The following is a 20,659-nucleotide window of genomic DNA, read 5'->3' as shown; positions in this document are numbered from 1 at the left end:
TCCCCTGAGCCTCCATGTTACCCCCTTTTACCGCTAGACATAGGGTCTTTTATTGCTCTCCTTGTCATTCCACGGCATGCCCTTCCGACATCCGTAACACTGCCATGACAATGATTAGGATTTTTAATGTTGCCAGTTGGGGTGGCAGGGTGGCACAGTGGTTAACCCTGGGCCGTGGGTTCAACTGCAGACCTGGAGTGCTATCTGCGTTTGTATGTTCTCACTGTGTTTGCGTGGGTTTCTTCTGGGTGTTTCGGTTTCCTCCCACAGTCCAAAAACATACTGGTAGGTAAACTGGCTTCTGGGAAAATGTCCCTTTGTGTGGGTGAGTGCGTGTCTGCGTTTGGGTCTGTCTGCCCTGTGATGGCAAGTGTACCCTGCATTGCACCCACTGCTTGCTGGGATAGGCTCCGGCTCCCCCACGACCCCAAACTGGATGAAACAGTTGCAACACTAGGTTGTTAATTTTTTCTGTGTCCCTTAAGAAATTTAGGACATTAAATTCTAAACTTCTATTATCATCTTGATATGACATATCATGAAAGCCACAAAAGTTATATTCAGCTTATTATAATACTACATGTGGACAACTACTTAAACACATCTGTAAATATTAAGTATACTGATAGTCAAAGATTTTGTTCCAAAAATCAGTCCCAACACTAATATAGCTCCTGAGGATAAACAGCATCTCTCAGTAGACACATCTAAAAAAATATTACTAAAACGCTTCTTAAGAGGAACAAATGTTCAAAATGTAACTTTTCTCATAACAACAAACAGATTTGTTATAACTACAAGCATTTGACAGCTATTCTGTTAACTAAATTGAATATACATTTTTGGGTTTTACTGTACAGAACTTTAAGAACATTACATTTACAGAACATGAAGATAAAACTGAAAACATGAAGTCTGTTACAAGGCCTGTGCTGAGCACTTTGCTGTCTTCTCATAAATATTTTAGTTCAAAGGGCATATATTCCCTACCACTTTCAATTGAAATTCTAATTCTTTTAAATTACTCGGTAACCACCAGGTGTGTTTCACCTCTGCAAAGCTTTGAAATCTGAACATAAAATACACAGATTATAATAACCATCAACTGGACACTGGGACACCACTTCACTATACAAATGGTATTGATCTCATTGGCATAAGAGCAAGAATCAGTTGTGAATATTTCCTGTGTTTTCTTATACACACAGTACTGAATAATGTAGTGATCTATGAAGAATCATTCATTCTATGCAAAAGTTTGCTGAAGGGTTCAGGTGTTCTACTATTTATTCCTTGAACTGGGATCAGGAATACTTTTCTGTAGTATGCCAAAAAGAACAAAGGAATACTGTATCTTGTTGAAACAATAAATGCAAATAATCGGGTAAAGAACCTGACATCTTCAGTTTGCTAAGGCAGCAAGACCATTCAGCACTCATCACCAAACATGATCCCTGGGACTCTTGGCTATTTTTGACTCCTTGAATTGAAATGGGAAGCAGGACGATGCCAAGAAGGAATCCGTTAGATTGCATGTGCACTGTCAGCACAATCTGCTTGTGCATGGATCCCCAACACAGATCGATCAATCAATCTTATTCTTACTGTATAAAATGCCCTTCAGTCAGAGCATACATTAAGGATCATCATCCAGCAGGGTCGGTATGACTCAGATGAGTCCCCTGTAAAGATATTTTCTGGTAATATTTTTGAGTGCCTATAAAACATACTACATGAATAAATTACCATATGTCTATCGAGCCATGTTTCTTCTTGGTTTTGTACTTAAAATATTATTTATGTATTTGGATTCCCATATTGTATCTACAGTGCCAAGTATTCCAGAATTATTGGAACAGCAAAATCAACTTTTTTTTATGCTTTTCAGGGGTATGCTTTTTATATTTTCATAAGATTTTCTGCTCATCAGTCATATGCTTTACAGTAGCCATTTCCAGAGGCAGCCCAGGCCACAGGCCATGCTTCACAGATTAAATGTTGTTCTTTAGAGAATCGGTAGTTCCTTTCTATCTCTTCGCCATAATCTTTCCATAACTTTTATAAAGGTTTATTTTGGGTCTCACCTGTCCATAAATCTCTACTGGCTCATCCTTGTACTTCTGAGCAAATTCTGAAACACGGAGGTCTTGAAAGTCACGGCTTATCTCTTATGGAACCAAGGTCATTCATTATTATTGAAATTCATGTATTTATTAGGTAATGTTGGCAGCAGCAGGATAAATGTTGAAGTTTACCAAGATTGTTTACTAATGAAATGTGTGTTGCAGATCAAACTATTAACAAGAGGAGAAAGTACAGTTTTGTCAGCTTTGGGTGGGGGGGGGGGGGAGGGGGTATTATTTTGTATACATGTACAGTATAGTTGTTGAAATAATGTATTTTGTTGTGTTCAATTACCCTATTTCGGGTGAGCATAAGTATTGGGACAAATGACTGATAGCTGTTTCTAATTACTCAGATGTCCCATGCTGCAGTTCGTTTCAATGGACTTCACATCTCCTTTAAGTTCAGAAGTCAGTGTAAGAAGCTGTCCTGCTACCAAACTCTTCTTAACGTTTTTAATGACAGGGTCCAATATATGCTCTGGAACATACTAAATTGTGATTATCATCAGTACAGGGAAGAGAATGTTAAGTTAATATACATTCATTTCTAGTGGAAAGAAAGTTGTTTTCAAATTTGGTCATTTCGAATTGTCTCACAAAAAAACAGCAAAACATAGCTTAGATGAAACAGGCTATGTTACATATTTTGAGAAATACAACTGCAACCTTGGTGGTTACAGCACAATCAAAAACACTAAATGGCATGCTTGAAGAGTGGCACTTGTATCACACTGTATCACACTGTATCTCAAGTGTGTGATTTGCTATTGCTAAAGTCATTTGTTTCCAGACTGATTCTTTTGTAACCCTGTTATATTAGTTACAATTCCCCAATTCCAATAGTGGAATACATTGGTTGTACAGATTCTGACATAAACCAGAAATAAGTTTATGGTTACAAGAATGTGTAATTATTGTGCAAGGGATAATGTGTGTTCTTTCTTTGATTCTGGGGTTCTGCTCTATTCTTTCAAACTCAGACACACACGTACACACAAACATAGCTCTTCGTAGCTTAAGACAAATCTGTCTGTTCCCTTTTGAGCAAAGTTTCCTAATTAGTTTTTAAATGATGTGTTCATTCTTCACAGTATTCATGATGCAATGTTCAACCGAAATTGTTGTTTACACCGACATTCTGTTCACATACCAACAGACCACGGCATTTTTCTTGATCTGTTTTTCCTCACCAGAATTTTAGTTACAGTCTACTTAACTGCCAACTCATGCAATCATTCTGTGTACTTACAAATATGGCCTGCAGAAATCTGAAGATAGATTACAGTACTAAGCCTTTCAATGAAGTGACCTTTCGTAATACTTATTGTATATGGTGGGAGGTTGTGGTGAAGTGTATACTACCATTCCAAAACAACATGGTAGTCACCTCTGGGTTACATTCATGAGAAAAATATCTAATCCATGCCATGTAGGTGTTTTCACTATGGAGATAACCTGTAACAACAGATATTCATAACCACGGCAGGAAAACATTCACAAATATATGGTCAAAACGGAAGACAAAAGGTAAATACACTTGCTGGCAAAGGCTTGACAATCCATAACATCTGAAAAAAAAATGGAGATATTTAGAATAATATTATCAGCTGTTGCAATTTCACTCTATATAAACCACATAAAACCCCTGATACAGCACTGCATGGCCCAGTTGCCACACTGGTGAGAAAAACGTTGTTCATTTGCTGGCTTTACTGTACATTTCAGTTAGTTCTGAGCAGCTGAGCTTAATCTTCATAACAACAAATTATCAAGCTTTACATCTGTGTTTCTAAAAGTATCATGTTTCAAACACCAACTTGGGATAAATGTCAGATGAACTTCACTAGATATGCTGGCAGCATCGAACAATAACTGATATTGTTATATGGATCTAAATACATATCATGGATAAAAAGTTCCAGGACATATTAAGCATTAAAGAATTGTGTTACTTAGCACATACAGCACAGCTGAATGGTTGAACATGCCTACAAATCAGTTTTGCTCTGACTTTAGACCCTATGACCCTCTCTATTTTACTATTCTGCCTGGCAATTCACAGACAAATTATTAGAAAGACAACACAGTTCTTGTGCAGCTGTTCAAACATTTTGACACGTGATCTCAGCATGGTACAAAGGAGACATTTAAAATCAGAAAGAATGACAAAGACAAAAAAACAAGACATTCATGTGCCCAGTAGAACTGAACCTCTGGAATATGTTCAGTTGTTGGTGTTGTGTCATTTTATAGCACAGCATGGCTAGAATGAACAATGCACACCCCTCACAAAGACTCACAAACAGAACTCACGTATTGGCCTTTACAGAAAATATCTTAAAAGTCAAACATTTACAGAAGAAAATGTCTTCTAACAAGTCTTTTGTTTGTATTTGTATATTTTGTTATATAAAATTATTATTTTATAATTAATACAGTCATGCAATTAATTGCTTAATCTTTAAAACCGAGGAACACCGCTTGACTAAATTTGTTTGGTTTCAACTGTTCACTGCAATGCAACCTCACCTGTTGCTAGAAAGTGAGTCTCCATAAAATAACCAAATAGATCTAGTTACAAGTGACAGTTTCAATTAAAAATAAGTTAAAGTTCAAGATAAAATTAAAAAATGGGGGAGCCAGGAACAAGGTAGGACAGCAGTCCATCACAGAGCACACACAGACATGGACACTGACCCACACACAAACTCACACCTGGGCCAATTTTCCCCAAAACAAATTAACATACAGTGGACAGCAGGAGGAAATCAGAGCACCCACAGGAAACCCACAGAAACTCCACACAGACAACACCGAGGATCAGGATTCGAACCCAGGGTCACCATGTTACCCACAAGGTCATAATTATTTTTTCAATTAACAACTTTTCATATTTCCCTCAGGTGCATACCATGAAAACAACACAAACACAACTTTAGATCAAGCTTTAGATCAATGAACAGAAAACCCCCAAAAAAGATCAGCTATAAAAAAGGAAATAAATTGGGCAACATAAAGAATAACGGCCCCAGCAGGTGCGTGTTAATGGTGTCCTCCTAAGTCAATGTTGTTGACTTACTGTAGGAGGACACCAAAACAAAACCACTTTCAGGACAAAAAAAAGCAACAAAACGTATTAATGGGCTATATAAAATGAAACCCATTTTAAAATATACTAAAATTAAAATATAAAAATATATTAGGTACTGAATTTAATATAACATATTCAACATGATTTCGACATGCAAGCACAGTGTTTTTCTCAAGCTTGAGAACCATGGTCCCCTAAACTTTTTATTTAAAGAATAATAAAATTAATTGTATTTAAATAGCACTTTTCATTCCAAAAGATCCCAGATGTACTTTAGGGGGAAAACTGAGCAGGCTACATTATACAGACAAGAATGGACTTTAGCTGGGACACAAGGGTTAACACTGATACTTTCATAAACCCTGTCATGTGAGGTTTAAGAACCAAGTAGGTATGATCATGAGTTAACTTCAGGAGTGGACAACCCTGCAACCCTTGTCCTCTAATGGTTTTCATTACATCTTTAATTAACTTAATGACTTAATTAAACCAATTAAAAACATATGAGGTCTAATCTGTGTTTTCTTGATCTATATCAGGTGTTAACTATACGGTGCCTCTAAAATCTGCAGGACCCAGGACACACTGGGTCCAGAGTTGACTACCTCTGGTTTAACGTCTCATTCTAAAAGCACTGCCTCTTACAGCACAGATTCTCCACTCACCACACCAAGACATTTGTTTTTAGAAACTGTGGCCCAAAAGGAAGAGTGCCAACTTCTTGACATTGGAACACCAATGGCAGGTGTAACCTGATTTTCCTTAGAAGTCATCCATCACAGTACTGAATAGCCAGCCTTGCCTAAGTTCTGAGATAAAAAAACAGGCAAGAAAGTGGAAACTCTAATGTCAATACATATAGTATATACAAAAACATATTGCTTCTTTTTATAGTTAACTATAACAGACAAAAATAAATATACTGTAGCTCAGAAGATTATGTAATCTCTCATTTTCGGTGGTTTTCTACATGAACCAGTATTATTTACAGCAATATTTCTTCCTCTATTGTGTCATGCCTGAGCTAGGAGCGCCTCGCTACCTGTGGCTGCCATGGGTGACCGCAGCATTCTCATGAGCTCTCACCCTCCAGCTGAGCCCATGAGGAGAAGACTGGGCCACTTCTCTGTTTGTCGATCTGACTATCAATCAGGCAGCCAATCTTCTGTTCAAACCAACAATTAGTCACCACATTTAAGGCTTGATTCACTGCTGGAACAGTGCTCTGACATTGAGCTACTAAGAGCCATCTGGTGATTGGCTCTGCACTCGATATTCACTCACAAGGCAATCGAAGACTTTCTCTCATCTCAGCACTGGTCCAGCAGTGAAACCCAGCTGCCCAATTCCCCGTGCAGCCCTGTTCCTGTCAGCCCCTCTGCCCGATTCCCTGCGCAGCCCTGTTCGTGTCAGTCTGTCTGATTCACCAGACAGCCCTGTTCCTGTCAGTCTGTCTGTCTGATTCCTCAGACAGCCCTGTTCCTGTCAGTCTGTCTCTCTGATTCACCAGACAGCCCTGTCCCTGTCAGTCTGTCTGTCTGATTCCTCAGACAGCCCTGTTCCTGTCAGTCTGTCTCTCTGATTCACCAGACAGCCCTGTCCCTGTCAGTCTGTCTGTCTGATTCCTCAGACAGCCCTGTTCCTGTCAGTCTGTCTCTCTGATTCACCAGACAGCCCTGTCCCTGTCAGTCTGTCTGTCTGATTCCTCAGACAGCCCTGTTCCTGTCAGTCTGTCTGTCTGATTCCTCAGACAGCCCCGTTCCTGTCAGTCTGTCTGTCTGATACACCGGATAGCCCTGTTCCTCTCAGCCTGTTTGCCTGGTTCCCTGTGCATCCCTGTTCCTATCAGCCTGTCTGCCCGATTCCTGGACAGCCCTGTTCCTGTCAGCCCGTCTGCCCGATCCTTGGGTAGCCCTGTTCCTGTCAGCCCATCTGCCTGATCCCTGGGCAGCTCTCCAAACTAGCCCGTCCATCTGCGTTTCATCGAAGCCCTGTGCCTGGTTTTCAGCCTGTCAGACTGCCCGCAGTGCTGCACTGCAGGTTGCCGAGGTGCAACATTCTGATTGTATAAAACCAGTCCATCAAGCCTCTACAGCCTGCTTAGCCTTTATCATACCACTGTGATGCCACAGGTGGATTCCAATAAATCATCCCCACATGCTGCTTAAAAGATACTGAGTTTATTAACTTAACTGATTTTCACTGGATCAATCAGAGTGCATAAATAAACGTTGTTCAGAAAGATCTGTTTATTTTCTTTTTTTGGGGATCATTATTCAATATATATTATACATGAGGGCTTCTGGACGTAGATACAGTCAACATAAGGCTATATAAGCACATGTATTTTTAAAACTGTGTCAATGCCAATAAAATGCCAATCATAGTGCTAATAATGCTAAATGTCTAATCAGTAATCCAAGGAGGTGAACAGGCTATGCAGAAATTATTGTATAATGTGAGAAGTGAAAGATGATCCCCTTCAGGCATTATCAGAGAAACAGTAAACAGAAGCACATTTTTATCTTTTGCTTGGGGTTGATTGGCATCTTTGAGATTATTAATGCTTGTGTTCTTGATATTTTAACTTTCACTGTTTTGTCTAAAACACATGGATAATCAGAAAACCATAAAACTGGATTTGAATAATGAAGCATATTAGGCACTGTACATCCCTTTCAAGTAGACATGGGTTTCAACAAAGATATGATGCTGAACTGTACCAGATACCACACCCTGTGGACTAAACTAACCTGGGAACTTAGGGAGAACAAATACATTGTTTCAGTTAAACTAGCATTAAACCCCACCATCACTAGGGATACAAGAAAGGTAAAAAAAATTACATTTTAGCCTAGTTTTATTTTTGCTCTTGTTGTTTTCAACACAAAAGGTATTTTTAAACCCAACAACTGCTTATCACAGCATTTAGGATTTCTCCTTTGCTAGGAATATCGTATGTTTTGGTAATACATATACTGAGGGATCAGTCTTCATGTAAGAGCTGAGCAGTTTCTCTGTGCATATGTCCTGTAACACAGGGATCGATGCTGTGAGAGTGAAAAAAAGGCAACAGCAGAACCACACGTTTCTCGATGAATATAGAGAATATATACAATAATACAAATACTAAATATTAAGAATATTTTCTTATTAGCCTCTTGTATTGAAAACAATTGTTTTGAGAATTTGCAGTAAAATGTACACAGTAGTAGGAAATAGAAAATAGAAAATTGTCTATGGAACATTTCAATGTCTATGGATATTCAATATTGGATAGAACCTTCTATTCAATATTGTGACAATTTCAACAGCCACAGTTTACTATAAAGGACGTTTTGTAATGTAATATTTTGGTACTTCTAAGAATGTGCAGCAAACGTTTTTAAATGTATGTTCATAGTTTTAAGACATTAGTCATCCAAAACAACACCACTTAAATTTGCTTTTACAGTGTGTCATCTTAATTAGCTTTGGAGATAAAATATATATACAAACCCCCTTTTAAAGCTCGTTCAAATCACCTGAGGTTTCATTTAGTCAGCCCTTGGATTAATTAGTATCCTTCATTCGTCAACATTAAATATGATTCTTATCAAAATCTAAATTCTAGGAAGTCAAAATGGCCGGTTTATGTTTTTTTTTATCTGGAGTTACCAGGAACTAAACCTGTGTCTGTAGAAAATGTAGTTCATTTAAAGACACCCGCTTATCAAAGATTCTGGCTGCAGTTTGTTGTGCATTACCTGCCTGACTGCTCTGCTGGCATGCACAGCTCAGCTGCATTTAATCTTCACAATAAGAGAACCGCCTGAGATATTTTTAGATATGAATGGTTAAGAGAAAACATGCTACACAAGAATGAAGTTCAGATTCGGAATGCATGCCAAACTGGAGAAAACCTTAATTAAAACACTATCATTGCAGGCTGGACAGAGACATAAAAACAAATGAACGTTTTGGTTTAGAGCACTCTACTCTGCCAGAGTTTTTATAATTAGCCTTTGAAAAAATGTCCCGGTATTCTGTGTTGGTAAAGCTATACATTGCCGCCTCTCACTGCCTGGTGTTCTATTACATCACCTGTATGATTCGGTGACAGATCAAGACCGTCTTTGGCTGCAGCTCCGAGTGAATTCGACAGCTGTGGCAGAATGCAGAGTCAGCAGTGAGACTCCTTTCCTTCTTCTCTCTGGTTCTCTGCACCAAGCAAACAGGACTGAAAGAGGCTTACTGTTCCTGAAGCCAGAGGACACTTCATTGTCCCATTTTACATACCTTTATACATGGAATTGAGGAAATATCATTGCATATTTAACTCCATCCATTCATTTTCTAAGCCCTTCATCCAAGGGGTGGCAGGGGACCCACAGGGGAGCCATCTTGGCAAGCAACAGGCGCAAGGCAGGATACAACCCGGACTTGACGCCAAGTGTAGCGGAGGGTACACACACATAAACACACACACGGATACACTCACACCAGGGAGGAAACCCACGGAACAATATATCTCTATTTTTGCAGTATATCCATTAGTCTCCAGTACAGCAAAACTTCCAGCAAGGTAAAGAAACGACTTGCAATTTTATTTAAAAAAAACAACATCTCCCATTAAGACACATTTTAAAAAATTTTGGTATACATATTTCTTTTGTTTCTCCAGCAAAGGTAGCTACCATCTACCATTCATAGTCAAGTACCAAAGTTTAGTGTAGGTCACTGTTACTAATTGTTGATACAAACAATGGTTTCATGACCCAACAGACCCAACAGAGCTATTTTCCTTTGACAATGAAAAGTGAGTCATTTACTTCAAACTAATAACATAATACTTAATTTGTCTAATAATCTCTCAAAATTAACCTTACCTCTTGATTTTATTCCCTACCATAAGATATCATAGTTAATGTTGATTTGTGAGGTACTGTAGGAATAGTCAATGAATAAAACTGACGTGAACTAAAAATTAAAATTCTGAGGTCTGCTCTTTTTGGCAAACCGATTTGGTTTCTTTCCAGAATTAGAAGAAACACATTCCCTTATTTCAGATAAGAATAAGCATCTGGGTTCCATAAGTATGACGTAGGTAAAATAGTATGAGGTCTTAAGGATCTAACTCTAAATCGAGCACAGACAGCCAGGAAATAGATTAACAACCATGTAAATGATTTTTTTTTTCACAGAATAAATTGAAAATATGTTGAAACTAGATTTCTATTTTATTACTCTCACACACCTTCCTTTAAGTGTGAAGAGACAAACATTTGGGTACATATAAAGTAGATAAAAACAGAAATTATTTCATTAAGACATGCAGTGATTTCTGGCACAGATGATCTCCCGATTAAGGGCATTTCACATCAATGTAAAACAGAGCCTACGTTTATAGCTTCACTGCACTAGCAGCTGTTTCTCAGATAAAATTGAAATAAAGCATAACATCAGAAAGAAAAAAATAATATGGGTTTGTCATTATGTAAAACAACACCTTGATAGCAGGGTTTTAAAATGCCTAGTGGGGTCCTGCTTATATCTGGATTTGAAGATGAAAGCCTAGCATCCTCTAAGTAAGGCAGGATAAAATCTTCAGATCTATCTCCTACTGGCACCCAGTGAACTAGACAGACTGACTGCCCTGTAAATAATGTATAAAGTACCAATGTCACGCTTACCAGCTTCATTTGTTTTCTTTTCAGGACATAGTAAACTAACTTCTGGCACAGTTTGGTGGAAACAAAGAGACACATTAACCCACGACACAACAGCTGACTCTTTGCCCTGTGTAGCATTACTTACTTGCTGTACGTTCTGTGGCAGGACCTTGTTTACTGCCTTTTTGCTGCACTTCTGTCAAATAGTAAAATTAGGAAGGATGGCATCAATAAAATGCACTTTACTCTCAATTTCAGACATGACAGTTTGTCTGGCAGTACCTACAGTCTAAAAATCCTACACACCTGCCAGCTGAGATACCTGTAGATAAGGATCAAATGTACTCATTATCAGAAAAACTAGGTTACATTTTGTTAGTGCAAAAACTGTTAGTGAGTTCAACTGCAATTTGTGTGTCAGATATCATCCAATATACAGTATGATTGTATTATATAAATAACCTTTTCCTTTTTTGTATATTTCTGCATTATTTTCCGTATTTGTATTTGTATTCTGTATTTCTGTATTTGTATTATATGTATTATTTATATTTTCTTTTCTTCTCTTGATAATTTAAGTTGATAGTAAATTCATTAAAAAAACACACTATCAAAGGACTGAAAGCACAATAAGTTAAAAAATAGAAAAGGAAATTGGTGGTAATTGTTTAGAAATAATACAGAGAGTAATCAGACTAAGCCTTAAGTCTCTGGGCAACAGGAAGAAAACAGTTGTTGGCTATGCTACATTCACACTCTTATTCATAAGACTGGTGAAAAAGCCGCTGGCAATGAACTTGTTCCAAATCCTGACATGGCTGCCAAAGGTGATGTCCAGGTAAGCAGAAAAAGTATCTAATTTAAAACCTCTTGGCAAGAACATGTTTGGGGTTTAGAGTGCTGTGATAGATGGACGAACAGTACATAGCAATTGTAATCCTTTAGAACATGGGTTTGCAGCCTAGAAATTAGATTAATCCAGAGATGTGATGTCAGATAGTCAGGGAACTATCTAAAAGACAAAAGAAACAAATTCTTATTCCAAGTTTGTTGGGAAATTAACAAAACTCTCTGATTAATGATATTTCATAAGCATTTCAAAGGTTAAGTAATTTTACTAAACTTATTAATTTGAAGACCAGTCTAGGTAAGCCATCAGAAGGAATGACTTAGTCACTTCTCCAGAGACATACTGTAAACACATAAAGTAACACAGTTTGACATTTTTTTTTCTCCCTGGCTTCCTTCCGGTGTGTTTATCCAATGTGATCTTTTATACACAGAACATAATGTGAACCTGGAGCACTGGATAATCTTACAGCAGAAGAACCAAGTGTTTAATATGGGAAAGTTTCCTCTAATATATGACCACTCTAGCTGTGCAAAGAAAAGCATCTAAACAGGAGTTGTGGAGAAGCAGCTGACACAGAATTTACAAAAGCATTTAGTGCATTAAGATTCATCTTCACAAATAGTAGGGAAAATCAATTTTTATCCAATGATATCTTAGCTCCACTGCTTTAGGACCACCGAACAACATAATCCAGTAAACATTTTGACTAGAACAGGTTATACATCAGGCTTTAAAGAACTTCTTATATGTTCTCCAGATTGTTAAACTGCACACAGAAAACAGAAAGCACACTGACAGGTTGCATCACAGTGTGGTATGGCAACTGCAGTATTGCTGACCGCAAAGCCCTACAGCGGGGTGAAAACTGCCCAGTCCATCACTGGGGTTACCCTCCCAGCCACACAGGACATTTATGACAGACGGTGCTTGAGGAAAGCTCTAAGCATCATCAAAGACCCCACACACCCAGCTTCAGGCTGTTTGACCCTCTGGAAAACAGTACCGGAGCATTCGGGCCCAGACTACCAGACTCAGAGACAGTTTTTACCCCCGCACTATCAAACTATTAAACTCCCAGCCTCTCTCAACTACGATCTGAACCTCACAGTGCCTTCTTTCTTACCAAAAACTCAAACACACATTGAAATCTATCTCTACCTCACATGTCAAAAAGCTCACTCCCCATAATTTTCTATCCTTTATTTCATTCTGTTGATGTATGTTTCTGCACATCTGATGTTGTTTTGCACATTACCTGTTGCCTATTGTTGTCTTGCACATTACCTGTTGTTGTTTTTGCACACTGCCTGTTGTCTCTGTCTTTCTTTTATTATACAATTATATTGTTGTTTTTTTGTACTACTTATCATCTGAGAGCTAGCTAAATAGCATTTTGTTATACCATATACCTATATATGAGTATAATGACAATAAACTTGAACTTGAACTTGAATTGTGTATATATGTGTGTTTTGAGCAGTATTCAGCACTATAGCCACAGAATGATACTGTAGCTCTTAACAGCTTCTTTTGGGAAAGAAATTAATATTACTGTATGTATTTAGATTTATTTTGTCTTGTTTTGTATAAGTACTGTAAGTGTCTCATTTGGTACTGGCAAAAGTGAAACATGTTTCTATCTGATAAATTTACATATTGAACATTTCTTTTACAAATTACACAAGTTCTTGCTGAAGGGGCTTGAAATGCTTAGTAATATAAAACTAGGCTCTCACTGAACAAAATGAAACCCATCAGACTGCAGTTATTGAATGGAAGGCTGAAGTCCAGCTATGCAATGCCTTCCATGTTGACATAGTTCCTGCATAACATTCAGACGACCATAAAATAATGAGCTCATTAGCAACAGAATATCCCCATCTAAAGATACGCCTTCAGGGTTTATGTCAAGGACATTTTATTGATAGTGCTCATTTAAATGGCTTGAGTTAAGCAACTGAAGTACCATGAAATATTGTTTAGAGAGCCCCAGGGGGAGACAGCTGTCAACCTCAAGATATTCCTTCGTAGCACAACACGCTCTGAAATATACGCATAGACACACCCGTCAATCTACACAACACTTACACATTTACTGTACATGTCATGAAAATACAAAACAAGAATGAAGAATGAAAGCAAACATGATTTACCAGGAATACATGGCATAAAGCAGCTGAAACATCACATGTACAGTCCTACACTTCATTATCAATGTATTTTATATTTTACTGTGTATTAATAAAATAATTCTAACCAGTTTATATTCATGCAACCGATGTAAAGTAACTGTTAGTAAATGAGCTATGTGACAGTAGCTTTTGAAAAAAACCAACATCAATTCATGCAACATCTTTCTCCATGTGAGAAATAACATCAGCAGAACTATGAAGCATTGCAGAGTGTTCCAATACTAAGTGAGAGAATCACTATGTTCCAGTGATTAGGATTTTGTTACTTCACAGAGAAGACTAACAACCTCAACTCTGCACTTCATTTCACAACTTTAGATATGATTCAGTCGACTGACTTATTTTACAACAATATTCATTTTAAACTGTTTCAAAGTTCTTCAAAATTCAGTACAGCGAGTACAGTCACTTCCAATATTATTTGCACCCTTGGTAAAAATGAGCAAAAAGGGCTGTATAAAATAAACAACCAGGTTAGGAGATATATTGTAACTTTCCATGTGGAATTTATTTTACTTTATTAATGATTCAGGGGAATCATTTTGGGGACATCAAAATTAGTGTCAGCTCCGAGTCTGCTTCTGAAGCCAAGGCTCTGAATTTCAATAATTTAATTTGAGAAATCAGGAATCAGGAATTATGTACAAGCATAATTTATCACCTGGTTACGAATGGAAACCCAGGTGAGGCATCTCAGTAGGTTCATGATGCAGGACTGCCTTTAATTTATGACAAGCAGCAGGGACATGTTGGTTGAGTTGAAGAACACTGATTTTTGACTCCAAGTCAGGGTCAAAATCAGTGATGATGAGGAATCGGAAAGGTGAATTTAAGATATTTCATGAAGACAACATCGCTAAATGGTTTTGCAAGACAAAAGGCATTCTATTAAAAAAGTGAAGCCATTCCATTGCTATTAGGAACAGTTGCTATAGAAACAAGAAATTTTAAAGATTAATAATGCAAATGTAATATGTAAAAGCAAAAGCCCATTCATGGAAAAAGAATACAATATTGTATTGGCATAGATTTGTACTGTGGAATGAATAATTAACTTGTCTGTTCAAATATTCTCACAAAACTCACCAAATCACAGTAACAGGAAAATAGTCAAAACAAGCCAGGACTTGAAAGGTAACCTGAAGACAATAACAGAGCTCCAGTAATGACCTTGACTCATAGCTTTTTTCTAAATTTAAATATCATGTCAGTATTTTCAAATCATATGTAAATAAAAAGCCTTGAACGTGTTTCTTCTGTGAAATCAACAAATAATGATAAGCTTGTAACTGTATAAGTACTAGGAACAGACCTTTTTTCACAGTAAAGAGAGTAACAAGAAAAATGACCAAATTGACACTTACTTGAAGATTTCATATGTGACTCTTCACAACCAAACTAAGACTTCCAAACTAGCAATTAATCTTGTCAGGATAAAAAATCACTGCAGTTATGAAATGATCTGAAGACATTCACGCTGAGCACATTCAGGTATCTAATGACTTATCGTAATTTATTTTGGTATGTAGTAATTGCTGCTCTAAAAGAATTAGTTATATGCAGATCAGATCACTCTTTTCCAAATAATATCACTGATGAGTAAGATACACCAGCATGTTTATGCTTACTTACAGCAACTTCCAAAAAGAATCTGCAGTTGGCACCAAGCCCTAGTATCTGTACAGCTGTTAGAGCATGTCAGGTGTCAAACAGTCCTTCTTACAAGCACTCACATTCAACATCTCTGTGAATCAAAACACATTATTCAAGTACGCATCCTCTTGTACCGCTAATAACCGACTACAATGCAGGAGACAAGTGTGAACACTGCTGCCCTTCAGCAAATACTGCAAAGATGTCTCTCTAATGAAACAGTCACTGCCTTTTCATTGCAGAGACATCAGCATGCAGTGGAGTAATAATACTCATTTTAATAATCATAATCATATTAGTGTGATACAGCTGCAAGCAAAATGATGGAACACTACTAAGTTTTAAGCAAAACCAGAGAAACACACAGAACACCCAGGGTAGACATTCTATTCAGTGCTGGTGAGTCTAACTGCACCATCCACTGCAGTGAGAGGCAAAAAAATCCCCAACAAATACACATTATGACAACACAGCTCAGTTTGGCAACAGCAGATACTGTATTCTCGCCCTCTGCTCCACACATTCGAAAAGGCACACTCAAACAGGATTCCCAAAAGCACGTCGCAAGATCCATCCTTTAAGAACAAAAACACATCATGTTGCCGCAGACAGCTCCCTGAGATAATACAGCGTCCTGGGAATTGTACTTACAGCCCGTTAGTTCATATTCTCAAAGAGCTGGAATTTCCCTCACACCACTGCTGCTCCTAGGTCCGTTGTTAGAGGAGGGTTGCCCGGTTGCTCTTCCAGTCTAATTCCACTTCTGCCACACACAGACACAAAAAAATTACCAGTACAGTCCTCTGCAGTAGTGGAGCTCTAACCGACTTCTGCCTCTCTGTTGCTCTCTCACTTGCTCGCTCTCCAAGGTCAGGAGAAGGATCTGGCTTGAATTCTGTGGCTCCTCCCACGCAACATGCTAGTGCTGGCTCCAGCAGGCCATTTCTCTTTCTCCCCCTTCTCTCTGAGCTGGATAACATCAGAGTAATTACCATCATAAGCCAGATTAACCCTCTAACTGCTGAGCCCAAGAACAGACGGATTAATTCAGCAGACACACAGGGATCGACCAAGCTTAACCGTGAGGTTGCACAAAATGAAGGGAAGCTCTTTGCAAATGCTACCAAAAGAACAGGATATTTCAATGATTTAGGGCATGGTCTTTTTCCCCAGAAAACGACAGTATGATTGAAGTGCGGTGAGGATCACTTGAAAGTGCTACAGCAGGAGATCTGGGAACAAGCTTGGAGAAAATGATCACCTATTGCCTCCAGGAAAAAAAATATAATGCCAAGAAGTGAGACATGTCCCTGTTACCAAAATCAAAGCCATTCACTACATCTCTGGAGTCTGTGAATCACAAACTAGTATAATGTAGGACCGACGCATTATAAAAAAAAGACAATTGTCCAAACAAATTCTTTCCACAAAACACCACAATTTATGAACAGGTTTGAGAACACTCAACAGCTAACACGTCAAGCAAAACAGCCACGGAAAAAGCTTTGAATGGCCGAGGTTCATTAAAATGACTCAATGCAGCTCTTCATATGGGAAGTGAACAGAGTGTGCAGCCCAACCCCCACTCAGTCTCAAATTCACTGTCAGTAAAGAAGGCTCACCCCATGCCCCATGTTAACACCCCTTACTGTACAGGGATGTTGGACTGCAGCTGCACAAATCACTGACCTTAACAGGAAATCTAATCCCCCCATTACTGGGCATAAACAAGACAGCTATAAACAAGACAGGACTTCTTGGTAACAAGGGTGAACAGTCTGCCATAAAGTCTGCCTAATCTACACTAATTAACACAGTGGTTTAGAATTATGACACATTTACAAATTGTAAAACACAGATATCAAACAATAGACACAGAACGTGACCAAAATTAAAAACAATATAATCATGATTGTTTTTAATATGGAAAACTCAGAACACTGTCAAAATAAAAACATTAGAAAGTTAGTATCAGGCCTGACCTCCCTGAGTATTAAAACACAATCCTCGCACTGTTGACACACACACCTGATCAGCTTCTGAAAAGGCTGCTGTGGGATGTTCCACTTCTCCTCGTGTGCTGCTAGCTGGCAAAGACTGGCCAGTTAAGGCATCATCTCCAATTGATGATATTAGAAAGTCACTCATATAAATGTTCTATTGGACTAACAGAAGGAGATTTTACTTAAACAGACTTTTTGTAACAGCTGAAAGTTTCAAGATACCTATAAAGGTAACTTCAAATATGCTACTTTATTGAGTGCATTGAAACAATAAGATTGTAATAAGCACATGACAGGATCAGTAAAGACTTAGTTGAATTCAGTTGGAATTAAAAACTAGAAGCACAGGGTTTCCAAAGTAAGACAAGGAAAGTCTGTCATTTTAAATGCCTTTATGCCTTTTGCATAATACGGAAAAGATACAGGGGAATATTTGAATTTGTTTACCTAGTGTTAACGTAAACCCACCCATTAACAGTATTGTTTTAGTTTAGTTCTAATTATTGTTTACATAACTTTCCATCAGTAAACTCACACTCACTGTCACCTTTTAATGGATGAGTAACACATTCGCAATTTTCCAGTCCAAGGGTATTACCCTGTCTTGACCAGCTGTTGTAAGTGTTGTGTCAATGGCCCATGAAAAGAATCGCTTGTTTCCTTGAGTGCAATTGGTAGAATAATATCAGGCCCTGGAGATTTGTTCATCTTAAGTGTTTCTAGTACCCAAAACACTTCAGCCCCACCTATTGTAATACTATTGAATATAGAATTTTTCTCCTTCTGCTGCCTCGGGTACATTACTGATTTCTTCACTGACGAACACATAAAAGAAATACTTATTACATCAGCCATTTCCCTTTCATTACTAAACAATTCTCATTATTATCCTGGATATGTTTGACTTTATTTGCTGTTGTTTTGTTGTTGCAATTCTGAATTCCTTTCTGTCTCTCACTTGGCTTTATTTATATCCTTTATACCCCTGCTTGCAATTCATTATATATATTTTTTAAAGGCACTAAAGTTTTCCTGAATAATTTCCTAAAACCATCTTGTACTACACAATATTTATCAACCAATATGAATATATTTATTTTTGTAATTACCAGATCAATGGCTGATTACCTGGAATGTTCACATATTTTCTGAATTTTGTCCTGAATAAATCCTACGCTGACAGCCCCACCAGTGCCTGGTGACATTCTGTGCCCTACTTTCTCTGTAGTAAATGGCTTGTACCTTCTGCTTCACTTGTCAGCAGCATACGTGCAGCGGAAGAGGCAACAAGGGAGTCTGTTTTATTGGAAGCTGAATAATTCAAAACAAAAAATGGACTGAAGTAGGAGCCATGAAACTCAACTTGTGTTCTTAGATCCTTAATTAATTTTAAAGATGATGCAGCTTTGTGGTTTACCTGTCAATACATTTCAGGATGTTGTATGTTCTCCCCGTGTTTGTATGCGTTTCCTCCCATGTTCCAAAGACATACTTTTTTTTTATAACATCACTTTATTAACCCTTTACAATTTGTTGCATTAGGAATTATCTTTTCACATACCCCAGCTTGCTCTCCATGAGACACACAGACAGGGAGAGAGCCTGGGGTCAGAGCGCAGGGTCAGCCATTGTACAGCACCCCTGGAGCAGTTGGGGTTAAGGGCCTTGCTCAGGAGCCCAACGGAGTAGGACTCTGCCAGCTGCAGGATTTGAACCAGCAACCTTCTAGCCATAGGTGCAGATCCTTAGCCACAGAGCCAGGTTAAACTGCTTGAGAGAAAACCAACCCTGGTGCGAGTGTGTGCATGTCAGTGTCTATCCTGCGATGGACTGGCACCCCATCCAGGTGTTTCCTGTTTTGTGTAGCGGAGCTGGCTGCAGCACTGTGACGTCACTGCCCTCCCTGCGCATAACAGGAGACTCAGCCACCTGGGCTGGGGGAGGTCTACTTTAGCTCAGCCGGCTGGTTCTCTGTTGCGTGACGCCGGAGCCCCGGATTCGCGCCCAGGTAGTGAGGGACGAACCGGCAAGGTGGAGCGGCGAGGGCACGGGCACGAGCCCGCGCAGAACCACGTCGGTCACATTTGCACCAGATGCTTGATGGGATAGGCTCTGGCTCCCCTGTTACCCTGAACTGGATGAAGCATTAAGAAAGTGGATGGAAGGATAGAACACAGGAATAAAATCCCTTGCATAAATGATTCAAAACTAAAGTGATTCAGAGCCTTTAACAAGTCAGTGATGTATGAAACACCTTTAAAACCTGACCTAAGATGAAGTCATTTTAATTATTTGAAAAAAGAGTAATTTCTAAACAGAAATCATTAGAGTCCAGACACGCTGGACTCTGGACCCACAAATAGAAACATCTTTATTCTCAGTTGTGACCAGTACGTCTATTCTATCATACTCAAGTGGTCATTTGCAAGGTAAAGTCACAAACATATAATTCAAAATCTCACTCAAATTTAGAGCCTGTGTTATTCGACACCCAGCTTGATAATGTTAGTCTTTTTCTTGTATTTTTGAAAACATTGCTTTGGATTATCATGAATGTGTATTTCTAACATTTTATTTAAAATTTATTTCGTAACGACAGCTTGCAATGATATATTTTGCAGTTGGAGAGCTATCAAATTTCACTTACTTCCTCCTACGCAGCGTGGCCCTTTACAGGGTGAGTTTAACTTCTGTCTTCAGATGGGGTGAAATCTTATTCACGCACAGCAGGGAGCAGATTGTACCTGATGATGGGATTAGTGCCTGTTCTCTGGATGGATATAAGCTGGTAGGAAACAAGTAGAAACCTTTTCCTTTTTCCATTTCAGGAGATGGCACTCTTTTTTATAGGTCTGAAAACAGAGTCTGCAGATGTGTACTTTCAACTTGGTTACTTAACAGCAAGGCCCCTTAGACAGGATACTCAAGTAAGAACAAGGCCTGTTAATACCCAATGCATTCTTACAACACTTGACAAAACACAACTCCTCCCCCACCTTAAAAATGACCCCCACCAGGCCTGACCCCTACAGACAATCCTTAATCTCCACAGGCTCCCATCCAATTCTATCTGCAAGTTAATACTACTGA

General features: G+C 38.5%; 1 protein-coding gene and 1 long non-coding RNA gene across 34 annotated transcripts in view; one reads left to right on the top strand and one right to left on the bottom strand.

Moving 5' to 3' along the window:
* Window positions 1-20,659, top strand: part of LOC148654577 (uncharacterized) — a 157,901-nt gene that overhangs the window by 41,558 nt on the left and 95,684 nt on the right. The gene's annotated exons all lie outside the window — the stretch shown is intronic.
* mical3a (microtubule associated monooxygenase, calponin and LIM domain containing 3a) overlaps window positions 1-20,659 on the bottom strand; it is a 140,843-nt gene that overhangs the window by 118,774 nt on the left and 1,410 nt on the right. For 23 of the 33 annotated variants that reach the window (XM_088647011.1, XM_088647025.1, XM_088647022.1 and 20 more), the window contains exon 1: window positions 16,218-16,440. The exons of 1 other annotated variant lie outside the window; for it this stretch is intronic. The gene's annotated coding sequence lies outside the window, so the exon portion shown is untranslated. Of the gene's footprint in view, window positions 1-16,217; window positions 16,442-20,216; window positions 20,355-20,659 lie in introns of those variants that run through there. 9 more of the 33 variants (XM_088647020.1, XM_088647024.1, XM_088647028.1 and 6 more) reach the window with 2 other exon arrangements.

The sequence above is a fragment of the Lepisosteus platostomus genome, chromosome 9 (assembly GCF_059453375.1).
Source record: "Lepisosteus platostomus isolate fLepPlt1 chromosome 9, fLepPlt1.hap1, whole genome shotgun sequence".
Lineage (NCBI taxonomy): Eukaryota > Metazoa > Chordata > Actinopteri > Semionotiformes > Lepisosteidae > Lepisosteus > Lepisosteus platostomus.
Note: the sequence above shows the minus strand (reverse complement) of the source record. Positions and strands in the feature narration are given on the sequence as shown.